We start from the raw sequence: 14,720 nt of genomic DNA on the forward strand, positions 1-14,720 counted from the left end.
GTTACGCTGGACTACATCTTGTATTAGCAGCAAATGCAAAAGGAAGCTGATGCAGCTGGAAAACCATGAATAAGCAAGTAACTCAAATGAAACTTCTTTCATAATGTTGGTTGTTATAATGACAAAGCATGGCCTGTTCTCCCCCTCCCCACCCGTCGAACTCCGAATCATTGCTCGCAATGTTAGCAGCGATCAGAGTGGCAGCTGCCTCTCCCAGCACAGCAAAGGAAGCAAAAGCTTTGATTTGACTCAATCATGCTTTTAATACTATGCCATGGGCAAATCGGACTGAATAGGAATCTCTCGGTTCAATTAAATTCAATTTCATTAAAATAATGAAATATCTACACTGCAATTATTCTGACACAGCAAACGACTCAACCAAAATTAGTAACTTATAGAACGAGTGCAACTGATCTGGCAAGACTATGTAGCATTGCAACTAAAATTATTTTTAAATTTATTAAAAATGTCATTTATTCCTGTGATGTCAAAGCTGAATTTTCAACGAAATGTCACTATGACCTAGACATTCACATGTCCCAATAATTGTTAAAATCAATTGTTCTTTTCAGCAGACACCACTCCATCACACAATCTAGTTAATAAAGCAGGGGTTCTCAACTCTGGCCTTTGAGGTCCACTACTTTCCAATAGCAAAGTCCAAACCATAACTACAACGATAACTGCACAGAGAAACAATATTGCTGGGATCACTTTCAGAATGTTTTTTTTCCAACTGATTAATGCTAAAAACATTGACAGCCAATCATAATCCATTCTGCTTTTAAGAGCACAAGTGTTTAAAGTGGCAGACGACATATTACAAGCACCCGTTTATAATAAACAGAACGATATCGTCCGCTGGTGTAAATGCTAATAAAGTTATCGTTATAGATAAGGTTCTTAGAATGAACGGGCCTTAAGGCGCACCTTGTCTTCCTTTACATTCAATTTATTCTATTCTTCTTTGAACTTCATCTATTGAGAAAGAAATAATACCAATAGTCTAACATCAGAGTACCTTGGACAAATATGATCTCGTTTTATTTCAACACTTATTTATTCTCAATATTTTTACAACTCTCGATACTTTTACGATTCTTTTATCATTCTTTATAGATTGTTAGACATTGCGATACATTTATCTTTTACTTGCATCATTTTTCATCTGCCTGGATCACACTGCATCATGCTAATAATATTTTTGTGGAAAACGTCATATGTCTTATTTTTTTAGGATACTTCCAGACCAGCTTTTATTTGAAAAAGAAATCTTTTGAAACCTTATAAAATGTCTTTACTGACACTTTTGATCAATTTAATGCATCCTGGCTCAAAGGTCGTTTTTTTTTCTTCTGTATATTTCATAGTTAAAGTGTTTTTTTATATATATCACTTTAATTTCACTATACGAAATCTAATCCATCAGCACTTACTTAAAGACTAAATATTTCTTTAGAAAACACTGATGGAATTATACTCAACAGGTTCATTTCTGCACCCTCTCCTTCTCTCTCTCTCTCTCACCCTTTCCACTGCGCTTTCTACAGTTCTTTCCGTTGGTCAAGTCTCTGTGCCATGCATTCTTGGGATGCCTGGTACATATGGTATAAATTCCATTCTGTCTGCAGAGGCCCTTCATGCTGTCTGAGATACGCCGAGCTGGACTGACTCCACCCTCCCACCGAGCTGGGCCAGCTCACAGTCTGTACTGCTGAGGTGAACTAGCTTGGCTGCCTTAAAAGAGAGAAAGAAAGAGACAGAAAAAGTCCACGACTGAAGTCAACAGAATTCTAACAAGCCCATTTTCTTCGTATAGAATGAATGAGCTCATTATTTAAGAGTTTGGGGCATCTCTGCGACGTACATGCGCCGCCTTGTATGTCGAGGACAGAAATTCAATGAAGAACAATAGCACAAAACCCCAAACTGGGTCACTTACATGGCGGTGTGGAGCACAAAGCCTGCAGCCCATTTAATCAAAGGGAGATTATACAGGTCCCTCTGGGTAGACAGCAAAGGCAAACTCACTCTAAAAGTCTAAGTCACAGACAGTGCCGAATCATCTCCTTACTAAGACAATGAAACGCTATTGCTAGGAAGTTAACTGCGTTGTTACTGTGGGTGAAAATGTGGACAGAAGCTCCGCAGGCTCACTTCCTGAGACCTCGTGGCACAAACCGCCCGAGCGGCCAGCATTTGGTCCCACAGGACTGCACAGACGGGAAGCTCCACTGTCCTTGAGACAACAGCAGACCTTCTTCTCAGATCCTCCCCTCCCACACTCAAGACAACCACAGCCACCTGCCAAACAGGCAAATCACTGTCACAGCCGAGCTTCATCTGCAAAAAAAAAGCCCACTCACAGTCTGTGCGGCACGATACCGCACCAATTACTGAGGCAATGGAGGAATGTATGCCAAGACTTCAGAAAAACCACTTAAAACTCCACAAATGAGAGTGTAAAAAAAAATCTAAATGTCAAAGAGTCCTGCAGAAACAGCGAAACTGTGTAACGCTAAGGGTGTGGCTCCAAAAGTCTCCATGCTATGACATTTCTCCTCATCTGTCCACGCATGCAGATGTCTGAGCTCCATGCTGTGGTCCGCACAGATCTGCTCGCGCAACGCAAAGCTTAAAGTAAATTTAGAAAATTTCAATGTTTCATAAAGGCCTCACAGTAAAGCCAATAAATGTCAAAAACTAAACAGAAAAAGTATTTGAACAGCAGAGACCTCGAATAGCAATCAAACATCCTGTGACTTCGACTACATTGATATATTTTGGTATCTTTCCAGCCACGCATGAATGAAGAATAAACTAATGTAGAAGCGAACGCAACTGCAAGGCCATACAATGGATTCACAAAACAAACATTTCCCTGAAAAAAATAATAAAACGCTGCCGCCTTCAGATGCTCAGACACTGGAATCAGGAAATAAGAGTCGCTCTTACTAAATTCATTCAATTTAAAAGATAGCAAGAAAATTAGACCTTCACGCATAGAGTCAAGATGTCCAACTTTCCTATGGATGGCGATTACCCTGGGCAGGAGAACAGATGTTCCTTTTTTCCTGTGCTGCTTCTTTAATGAGCTACTTCAATCTGAACTTGCTTATTTAAAGGTGTACACGACTGACATGTAGTACATCATTTTACAGCCCTTAATTTATTCAGGCATTTTGACTTTCATTCACGGTAGATGGCATTTCATTTTTTGCAAATTTACACAGATTTATAAAAATGACATTTTAAAATTCCAATGCCAAATTCCATTGAAGTTTAAATGTAGTTCAACTATTAAAAACCTGATGAAGAAAAGCAAAGATCATGTTCAGTCATGTGACAATTTCCTGCTTATCAATAAGATCTCAAAATCAACTCTTAGCACAAAAGCAACAAAAACAAGGAAAAAAAATATTCTTAACCTAACATTAAAAAGCCAAAGACATTCTTTGACATTTTTTTTTTCTAAATACTTCTTCATTCAGTTAATTATGTGGTGTAGATTAAAGATGATTAATAAATGAAAAATGGCTTCAACTCGACAACTTTAATCATTAGCATAATTCTGGTGTAAGAGTAATACAGAGATAAAATGGTAGGTCATAGATTTAAAATGTTGCATTTTAGTCGAAACAATTACTGGAGCTATGAAACCCATTAAAGCAGTTGCGTAAACATGAGTTAAGGATGTTTGTCAACACTTGTTTGCTTAATACCATCCACAAATTCAAAAAGTGCAAAAGAAGAATCATCTGGTGATATGACGGAACTGATTTGGAAAATACCTAGCTTGCTTAGTCACTCATTTGATTTATAATGGCCTGAATGATTGTGTAAAAAAAAAAAAAAGCACAACATCTTAATAGTCAATTATATTTTATCAGTTCATTTATAATAAAATTGTAGAAGCTGAAAAGATGATTTGCTATTAGTTGCTATCAGTTCTGACACATCACCCTCACCACTTGTCACCTCTAGAAGTCATATTTCATAACTTACCTTCAACAGGCGGACGTCATTTCAGACGTAAGAAGAAATCCATTTAATGACAGTGTTGACACTGGTATTAAACTGAGGTCTTCACTCCAGATGTTAGGCTGTGTGTGAAAAGAGAAAAGTGAGAGAAAGCAGACACAAAAAAATTAAACAAGTAACCTAGAGGGGAAAAAGAGGACAAAACTCGTAGATATCGCACCGTAAAGGGTGGGGTCTTGAGGAATTTGCCATGCTCTCGCCTCACAGGAATCATTGTAGGATAGGCGTTCTTTCATTACCAAATCCATGTTTTATGTAGCCTATACTATCCAACTACACAAACTAATATTTTGATATTCGCCATTTGTCGTATAGGTCGTATAACCTGCTAGTCATATTTAAAGAGACGTAGACTAAAAACACCGAGCATTAGGCTTTATCTTCATTCAAAAATAAAAAATAAATTGTCCTTTTCTTACACTAAAGTTTTTCCTTCAGTAAAACACAAAAGGAGGCGTTAGGCAGAATTTGAGGGTCTGACAGCCTCAGTCACCATTTAGCCTACTTTTATTCCATCTTTTTCCATTCAATGAAAGTGAAATCTCTTGAATATGTAGATATCATACGGGTTTAAAACATCATGACGGTGAGTAAACAATTACTAAATATTAATTTAGGTTAACTATCCCTAAGGCCTATTCAACGTCATCTGACGTAAGTTAAAAAGAAGCATAAATATAATACAACTAAGAAAAACAAGTAAGCAAAATAAAAATCACGAAAGAAATAGGCCTACGTCAGGCGATACGAGTTTAAGATATTATATTATAAGTGAAAGCAGATCAACGCCCACTGTTATATCAGTGCGTTAGTTCGCCTTAACATTGTGTTAATTTTCTGCGCCTTCTCTGACATATGTAAATTTACTGGAGTTGATAATAAATAGCGTCAAATCGATATCGGTGCAGTATTGAGTTTTTCGACAAACACCCTCTGAGCGAAAACTTCTGAATGAGGAATGTTTAACACCTACCTACTTCAACTGGTAGAATTCTTGATCTCTGTCGTCGATCGATTCGTAGGCTATGTCAGGCTGGTAAACTGTTCGACTCCCAGATATAACATATTATTAGATATCAATATTCGCTCAACATCCTTTAATTTCGCAATGGTTTTCCCCTCATACAGACGTACGGTCTAGTAGCGGACGGCTCACGCCCTGTACGGCTCAACTCTGAACCGAGCGCTCTCGCGATCTCCTCCAATGGAATGTAACAGATTCCATTCGTTCTGAAGTGGTTTCACATACTTCCGAAAAGTTATATAGATAATGTTGCAACGGCCATTGAACGATTAGACTCCGTTCTGTAATCGAATGCTTCCTGGATTTTAAATAGCTCACCAGTGACACGCGCATCAAATTCTCGCGAAATCCGTATGATTCAATTCAGCCGAAGCTCTGGCGTACAAAGGTAGCGCACATTCGACATTTAAAAGCGGTTGGCTCACTGGGAACCCAAGTTAGAATCGACCAGGGTCATGTCCTGATCCCATTTCCAGTCTCTCTCGCCCACTTCAATGCCTTATTCTAACTGTAAACCAAGGCAAAAAATCCAAGAAATAAATGCAAGTTCTGATACAGTTTAAATAGCCTAATTCGCCCTTTTGCTGAAAGCCACACCTTAATCTCAAATCACTCTTGAATCAAAGAGCTAAAGCGCGATCTCAGCTAAAATATCGAATCCTAACCCACTCAGACAGCAAGAGTGCTATAGAAATCATTTACAATATAATTAATCAACTTCAACACGACACCATTGGTCTACCGTCCTAAATTTCACAATCTAGCCCACATATCGCTGCGTCCTGAGTCTCCGCTTCAACTCCCCTCATACCGGCTTCTCCTCCCGATCAGCTGGCAGCGCAGTGACGCCAAGAGCAACAGCTGACCAATCAAACACTAACGTCAAAGACCAGAAGTAACGCCCACTTTATGACCGAACATGAATGTCAGGCCTGCACACCAATGCCATGCTCTGAGTCAGAAGGGTGTAAAGCACACTCTCCAATGACGCTATCTCTCTCCGACAGGCGTTTCACGGTTCTTCTAAAGAGCAAATGACTGAGCACCTCTGTGAGCAGGACTGGATAACTGTTTTCAGACTCCTATTAAATCTTACTTCACTTTGATACATTTCAGACTCCTTCGTAATGCCTTCAACATTTCCACAGACGTTGTTTTATTCTTGTTTTTTGGGACTCAAGCTGTGAGCAAATGCCTTTTATAGGTTCATATTCACATCCACATTATTTTCTGGCTTTTTAAGGTTGCACTCAGTAATCTTTCCTCATTAAAAGGGTTTTACATAACGAAACAAACAGTACTTGTGCAAAATATCTTTAAGATGATGTACACTTACATAAGATGAATAGGCCTTATATCAGTATAGCTGTTTCAATTTAAATGGAGGGTCCATTCATGGTGGCCGCCATGTTGAGGTCACATGACCAGCAAAAACCCACTTTATTTCTGTGGTCCTCCTATTATTGGATACTTGCACTTGAAATAAATTCAACATGAATATATGGCAGGTGTGCATTTCTACAATGGTATTAGAGTAGACTGAATAGAATGAATCAGAATTAATTCAAGTTATGCAGAACTGGCAACTGGAGTCAGGTGAAAAACTCAGCAAGGAAAAATGCTGCATTTCATTTTCTATAAAAATGATTCTTGAGGTTTCTGGTGAAATATAAAGCTGACTGCCATTTATGCTATTGCTCATTTTGTGGACGGAAACCTTAATTGGTGGCTTGCTGAGTCTAGAGGGAATTTTGAACAAAAATGCAAATTCCTGCCACTGAAGGAGAGAAAACCATTGAAAAATACAGGCTTTTATTCAACAATCAGAATTTTAGACCTTGCCATTCTTTGTTTTTGGCTCCAAAAATGGCCAAATAGAGAAGAACATTCTGTTGAATGGAATTCAGGAGGAGGATGATTCATCTTATTATTTAGTGTTATTGTAGATGTAAAGAATAAAGAAATACTTAAAAATAACTTCACTGTATCCTCAGTAAATTATCACAGCAAGTGAACTTAGACGATTGCTTGTGTGTAGCCAAAAAATGTTGTTTCTTCGTGTGCAAATGTCATTCCATTCATATTTCTTCATGTACTGCACAGTCAGGTCAATAAATGCTAATAAGTGCATGTCTTTTAATCAAACTGATATACTCCATAACTGAAGGCTGCAAGAGAGTGTCTTTTGGTCTTTTCCTGCATGACAACAGGCCAACTGCCTGGTCACAGTTGAAAGGACAGCATTTCCTTCAACTTCTTTCCACATTCCCACGCCACCAACTCTGGAACTGTCAAGTCCAGCAACAGCATTTTATATCACATCAATTTAAAGGCATTAATATATATGATCGGAAATGATTAACTGAACACAGGGAGCTATAATTGTAGAGGATACCAGTAAGTTAATGCTTTCAGATCTAATTGGATACTGAGCTGGAGGTGGTGAAGCAGTTGACGAAGCAGTTTCCTGTCCTGTTCCCACGTGGATAACATTTCCTTAAAATCTAGGCTATTGGTTATTTATATAAACAAAGTGTTACCAGCTTTGGGAAAAAAGGTCATTACAACCCAGTCACTACATTCCAAATTTAAATGTCATACAAATTTGCTTCATCTCCACGAGTGGTATCTGTGAGACATCCTACATCCTGTTACTTAAAAAAAAGACTGCAGACATTAAGACTATCTGGTGTAAGTCCTGGAGGGCACTTTCTCTGTCTGATCCTGATTAAGTCAAATACACTAATGCGAGGTCCGGCCCACTGTCTGGGCATGTTCTCAGACACATCACATTGTTAAGAAACTTAAAACAAACCTCTTCAATTTAGTTATTAAATGTCACTCAGTTTGTCCCCATGTGAACACAAACAGTTTGAGAACATGTTATGGTTATGGTTAATGTTGTGTTAATATACCTGGTGCACAGAACCGATCCCTCCTAGGACATTAATCCAGCGCTTAAATGGATTCCAGGAATCTATCGGCCCACTCCCAGGCAAGTGCCTTCCTGCATGAGTACAGCAATACACGTCCATGATAGAACATTTTATGTAAATGATCTCCTCTTGAAGAGGATCTTATTTCTCTCAGTGAGGCATCATTTTTTTTTCTTTTATATAATATCAGTTTGTCAAATTCAATCTAATAATAGGAATGTGGAAGTACTTTTCCTATGAAAATGTTTTAATTGTGCATTGATCATGAGACCATTTAAACAATAATTCAAACTTTACATGTAGCTATTATATTATTCCCCGTACTGTTGTAAAATGAACCCTGTATGTACCCGTTAATTGGCTTCCCATTGGTGTGATTGACTTGTAAAATGCTATGATCAAACCGTTCCCACTAACACATCAAACTTGCATTTCTCCATCCATAATACTCGTATAATCAACTACAATCCAATATTTGCTGTATTTCTTGGCTGTATTTGAACCTTTTTTTAATTATTTGCCAGTGTCATGTTTTACTGCTATCTAAATACCCCAACTTTTGACTAACCCCACCCTGTCTTCTGTGAAACAGCATCCAGAAGAGTCAGAGTGAAGCCGCTGTAACTTTAAGAGCTGCCTTTTGCAAAAGAGAACTGATTAGTGGTCCTGGCAGCCAACCACACAAGCGGCTGAGTGAAGACTCAAGCCAATGAGAAGTCCTGCTGGGCGGAGGTTACAAAACCAGCCTGAACCCAATGACTCAGCACAGGCAAGTGCGTGCGAGATGACACTTAACAGCAATTTAAAGAGCCAGTGCTCACCATGCAAAAGTAGGTAAGGGTAAAATACGCACTCATGAATCTCAGCAGCTGTTCCCCTCCCTGCGAGGAGGACCGTGAATGTTGTTCAAAGTGACACGGCTGAGCACAACATTCAGTTTTTGGCCATTTTCTCAAAGGACCACACCTACACACTCATGGTAGACGCAGCATGACTCAGCATTGGCCATCGTGTCACATAACCGTACATGACTGACAATGATGAACGCTGGCTAAACAAAAATAATGGTTTGTGACAGAGCCGCACAAAGATGACAGTTATGCGTCACTAAGCAAAATATAAATCCTGTTTGTTTTACGTCAACATAAATATTCAAACAATCACAGGATATGCATATGAAAATGCTCTGTAATTTCAGATGAGTGAATATGTGGGGATCTGAGCCACATCCTGGATGTTGTTCTAAACTGGATAGCTGCAACAAGCCAGAAAGGCAATACCTCAGTGACAAGGCACTAGCTATATTTACATCATGTGCTGTTAACTTCAGAGTACATATTTCTCAAGCTGATGGCAGGGGTTCTAGAACAGCCTCTTTGTTTAATGTAGGTAGGGCTGGACTTTACAGGTTCCTGAAACCGTAGGATGTTATGAAAAGACATTAAAAGCGCTATTCAAGTCACACACATTGCACCATCTATTATGAAGAGATTCAACAATCTCATATTAGTTTACAGTGTCAAATATGTAGGCTATTCATTTAACATCCAAACATGAAAAGCAGGACCATTAATAAGATCATTGTGTAGAAGACTTGCATTATCATGTTTTACACTGTAAAATTATGTTTACAGAAAACCTCTTTAACAACAGGGAACTGTAAGAGTGAAAATTCTTCGGGATGGGAGGTCTGATGAATCATGAAAGCATTTTACAATGGTAGTTTTGGTATGTGAGCTTATGATTGAGCCACAGCTAAAGAAATGAACAGAGTGACCTGATTAAGTTTAAACTGAATTATTCAGCATTCTGTCAGTCGCCCTTACCATGAAACACAGCAAGACCTATAGCGCAGCGCAAGGTCAGAGCTACACGGGAGAGAAAATATCAAGAGGAATGTTGACCCACCACATTCAAAGGGCAAACTGTATTAGTCTCTAGGGTTTGCAGAGAACCAAACTGAAATCGTCATAAAAATGATTAATTCTAAAAGCATTTTTTAAATGAAAGTAGTTTCAATATACATCTAATAATGAAATAATCTAATGTCTTGTGATGTAAACATATCCCTACAAATGGGTCAATGACATATAAGAGTGAACACATTTTAAAACTATAATTATATATATATATATATATGTGTGTGTGTGTGTGTGTGTGTGTGTGTGTGTGTGTGTGTGTGTGTGTGTGTGTGTGTGTGTGTGTGTGTGTTACTGGCAGGTTTTTAGGTTAGTGTAGTGTTTTACACCTTTTGACTCCTTAAACATGTTGTCGGTGTCTCTGATATTATCAAATATTATCGTATTTGCCCCACTTATGTTCCACTGACCATGCCTTGTGGACTCTGGTCTTGTGCATGTTAACAGGCCTGTGAAAGTTTGAGAGGAATTTATCTCCCTTTCCACATGCAAGGCCAAGGCCTACTTACAGATATGATTAGCCTTGTTCATACAACGTAACATGCTCTCCTTGACCAGATTCAAAGCAGCCAAACTCCATTTGAGTTAGCAAATGTATATACTCCCAAACCTTTTGCCTTGATCTCTTTATCAGAGTATGTTCAGGCTTCATGTTAACTAATCAAGACAACCCAGACAACAAAGGAATGTAACCAACACAAAATCTGACAACACGCAGCAGAAACCGGGGTGCAGCCTTGCAAGAGAGGAGTCGAATTTGACGTGCCAAGCCAGGCGAAGTTAAAGCACGCCATTGCATCACTAGTCTACCGAGTACAGTGATTAATCTATCCTGAATAAAAATATACAGTATATGAATGCATAGCAACACACTTCAAGATTAGAGTCTGCTGAAAGAGCTATGATCATTTTATAACTTGGACCCTTGGAGTTGTTGCGTCACTGCAGTGCTGGTAATTAGTGTTTTCGAGAGTACCATGGAATCAGCAGCAGGTTATGTAATGGCCCTGATGGCTGGAGGTGCGATATGAGCTAGTTAAGCATGTGACAGTGATTTGGGTGTGCGTGACCCACATTCACATCCCAGCAGCCTTTGCCCATTAGGTCACCCGTGTCATGCTGTGCACAATGTTTCTCCTTTGAGAAACATTTCAAAACAATTCTGTCTTTAATAATCCTCGTTATTTAACGTGAGCAAAAAAAACATCGCTTACGACAGACTCTAAGATCCTAGATGACCTTGGAAACACGTCACAAGCGATTGTGTCAACTGACAACACGAGTGAGGTCAGTCTATATTCAAGTAAGGCTTCCCTTCCAGAAGGGTAAAGAGCTCAGCCTGTCCCTATAACACACACAAGCACCTGTCTAAAAAAGCAGCCGTCCTCCCACCACACCTGCCAGTCTTACAGTCTGACACAGATCCAGCAGTTCGCCCAGCTGATTTTCCACAAATAGAGCCCGGTGTTCCAACTATAGCACAGCTCTGCGCTTAGCACCACACATTTACATAACCTGGCAGGCTGGGAGGGAAGTGCCACATCGCCAAGCGGTGACACTGCACCGCCCCACCCTCATCCTGAAACCAGCACAGACACCTGAGAATATCCATGTGCCCCGTCAGCCAAGTGCAATCCTTTTAATCTTCATAGTAACCTGTGATATCTGCTGCAGTGCACCTCTGTTGTAAGGGTGGGTGTAATACACCTCTTCCTGGATTGTGTGGGATTCTCATTGCTGGTCTCATTTGAACTGTCGTGAGCGTCACATCCTGTTCTTTCCATTTTTTATGTCTTGCATGACATATTTGCTTAGTCATGTCATGTGAGTTAGTTGAAACACATTATACCGACTGGTTTAATCTGTAACACTGTGGTCAGGATTGGAGAATAGACCTCAAGGAATGTCATTGAGACATATTTGGTTCCAGGCCCTCTCAAAGATGAATGCAGGCTTTTACATGAACGCATCTGGCCCGGCTAAGATTCTGTAGGGAATATAGGAATGAAAATCGCTCGTGTGTGTATGAATGGAACTAATTTTATGAAAGCAATGGCTCAGTTGTTTCATCGAAAGGGTTTACTTCAAAAGCTTACTTCACTCTCATATGGACATGAATGGACGTACTGTTTTTATATGTAGATGAAAGGGTCCACTAATGCTTGTGTGTAAGTATGTGAATTACAGTAGGTCAAAGGTCAATATTCTATTAGCTACGGTTATCCATTGGTTATCTGATGAGGTTAATCTCTAGGGCCCTCTTTACACCTGCTATTAATGCGTTTTGGTAGATCGGATCACAAGTAGACGAGGGAGACATTCCCGTTTACATCTGGTCTTTTAATTCGTCTCTTTTGGTCACTTTCAACGACTTTTGTCCTGATTTTTTCAAGGAGAGGGTCTATGGGCGGGTTAATGTATGCTTTTTCAGATAATTCGATCTAATGGAGGAAATAAGCTCATGCATTTTACATATAAACAGTAAACACAACTGGAGAAAATAGAAAAACATACCGAGAGCATAGCTTTCGTCTCTGCTCTGACAGCCGCAAGAACGCTGAGAGTGCGTTTTAGAAATCAGGAATGGTGAGAGAACACTTTTGCACTACAGAAGCAGTCAAGTCAAATGCGTTTTCGACCACCTCTGGAAGTGGTGAAAAAGTGGACAAGCTCAAAACGTTTTAGACCCCCGACCAAAACGCATCTTAATACCAGGCGTAAACAGGGCCTAGGAATACCACAATTAAAATGTAAAATCACTAATCAATGTATTATTTAAATAATAATAATAAAAAAAACTTTTTAAATAAATAGACACATTGAATTGTTAATTCATTATTTGATGCATTATTATATTATTAACATTTTAAACTTTTTATTATTATTATTAACATTTTAAACTATCGTTTTATTATTAACATTTTAAATAATATAAATTAATTTAAAATATTTTACATAAATAATTTAATTCAAAATATATATATTTTTTCATTGTCTATTTTTTGTCAATTTGATACGTGATTTATTAATGTATTTCATGTGTTCCAATTAACTGCATTTTTTTAAATAAACATTTTTAATATGTCTAATTATTTTTCTATCAAAAAAAGTGATTTATTTATTTGAATGAATGCATAGGTAACTGATTCCCTAATTTTATTTGTAAGTGGCACTTGTCCTCCATACATCTCAGAAACCCAAATTTACCATACTCAAGCTTCAACTTTCCTAAATATTATTTTACAATATTTTTTGTGATTTACTTAAAGAGATAAATAATAACAAATCACCCCCTAACTTTCTGCCTTCAACTCCTAAAGGTTCAGGCGCCTTAAAACATCTCTGTAATTCACATCATATTTCCCTCTTCTTTCTACATATAGTATAGGCTGATATACAGGCTAAAAAAATAAAAATAAATGGTCCCATTATTTACAAAGTGGCTTTAAGTACTATGTACTTACATTGAAATTAATAATTTGATACAATGTACAGTACTTATTGTGTAACTATAAGTTTTTACATTGTACTTACATTTTAAAAATTCCTCCTGTAATTAATTTATGTAATTACATTTATAATTACACAGTTGACCCTTCCCTTACACCTTAACTCACCCTTAAACCTACCCATGCCCCTAATCTTACCCGTATCACACCTCAATAGCAGCAAAAGTGTTTTACAATACAACATGAACACAATAAGTGCATTGTACTTATTTTTTTATGTAAGTACATAGTACTTAACGCCACTTAATATAAAGTGGGACCGGTTTGGTTTAGGGTTAGTTGCATGTAATTATGCAAAATGTATAATTACTATAGTAACTACATGTAACATATGTAACAATGACACTGTAAAATAAAGTGTTACCGCGACTACATGGGTTAAGGTTAGGTTTAGGGGTAGGTTCAGGGTTGGTAGTTATTACCCTGTTATTACCAGAGGTGGACAGTAACAAAGTACATTTACTTGAGTACTGTACTTAAATACACTTTTTGAGTATATGTACTTTACTTGAGTATTATTTTTCCTAGAAACTTTTTACTTTAACTTCACTATATTTGAAAGACAAATATCGCTTTTGGTTGCAGGGGGTGCATTTTGGTTGGAAATGAAAGTCGGCTTGACGTCAGAACCCAACGTCGGATTGACATCAACATCCGACGTTGGACAGAGACGTTGTATTGTGGTTGGAAATAAAAGTCGTATTGATATGAGAGGTATGCAGGCATAGATTCAGAGGCATAAGGTACTGTAAGTATTACATACAACAATGCAACAATAATAAAACAATGCATTGACATTTACTTTTTACTTTTGATACTTAAGTACTTTTAAAATTGAGTACTTCAGTACTTTTACTTAAGTAAAAATCTGTCTTTACAACTTTTACTTGTAACAGAGTAATATTTGACCAGTAGTCTCTGTACTTTTACTCAAGTAAGGAAGTTGTGTACTTTGTTCACCTCTGGTTATTGCAATTACTATAATAAGTTCATAGTATGTATGGGGAACCGGACTGTAAAATAAAGTGCAACCGGATTCTTCCTAAGATGTGAAAGAGTCAGGATTTGGGCAGTGAGACATTCGGGCCGAGGCTATTTCATGTGGAGGTAATGAAACACAACATCCAATAAGCTGGGAGACAAGCGCTGTACTTTTCCAGGACCAATGCACCGATGTCCATGTGAGCGAGGGGCCAGGCCCACCCCAGCCCACTTCACCGCTTTGTTATAAGGAAGAGAAGCGGAAAGGTGCTGCCCTGCGGACAGAAGACACAGATGTCTGATGTAC

At 38.3% G+C, this 14,720-nt stretch overlaps 1 long non-coding RNA gene across 1 annotated transcript; it reads right to left on the reverse strand.

Moving 5' to 3' along the window:
• Positions 1-1,016: 1,016 nt before the first annotated feature.
• Positions 1,017-5,918, reverse strand: LOC308694012. Its single transcript, XR_014030542.1, has 3 exons — positions 5,018-5,918; positions 4,009-4,106; positions 1,017-1,740 (listed from the first exon to the last, which is right to left on the reverse strand). It is a non-coding gene; the product is annotated as an uncharacterized lncRNA (long non-coding RNA).
• Between the last annotated feature and the right edge of the window lie 8,802 nt (positions 5,919-14,720).

Source organism: Scardinius erythrophthalmus (genome assembly GCF_964197995.2).
Source record: "Scardinius erythrophthalmus genome assembly, chromosome: 7".
Lineage (NCBI taxonomy): Eukaryota > Metazoa > Chordata > Actinopteri > Cypriniformes > Leuciscidae > Scardinius > Scardinius erythrophthalmus.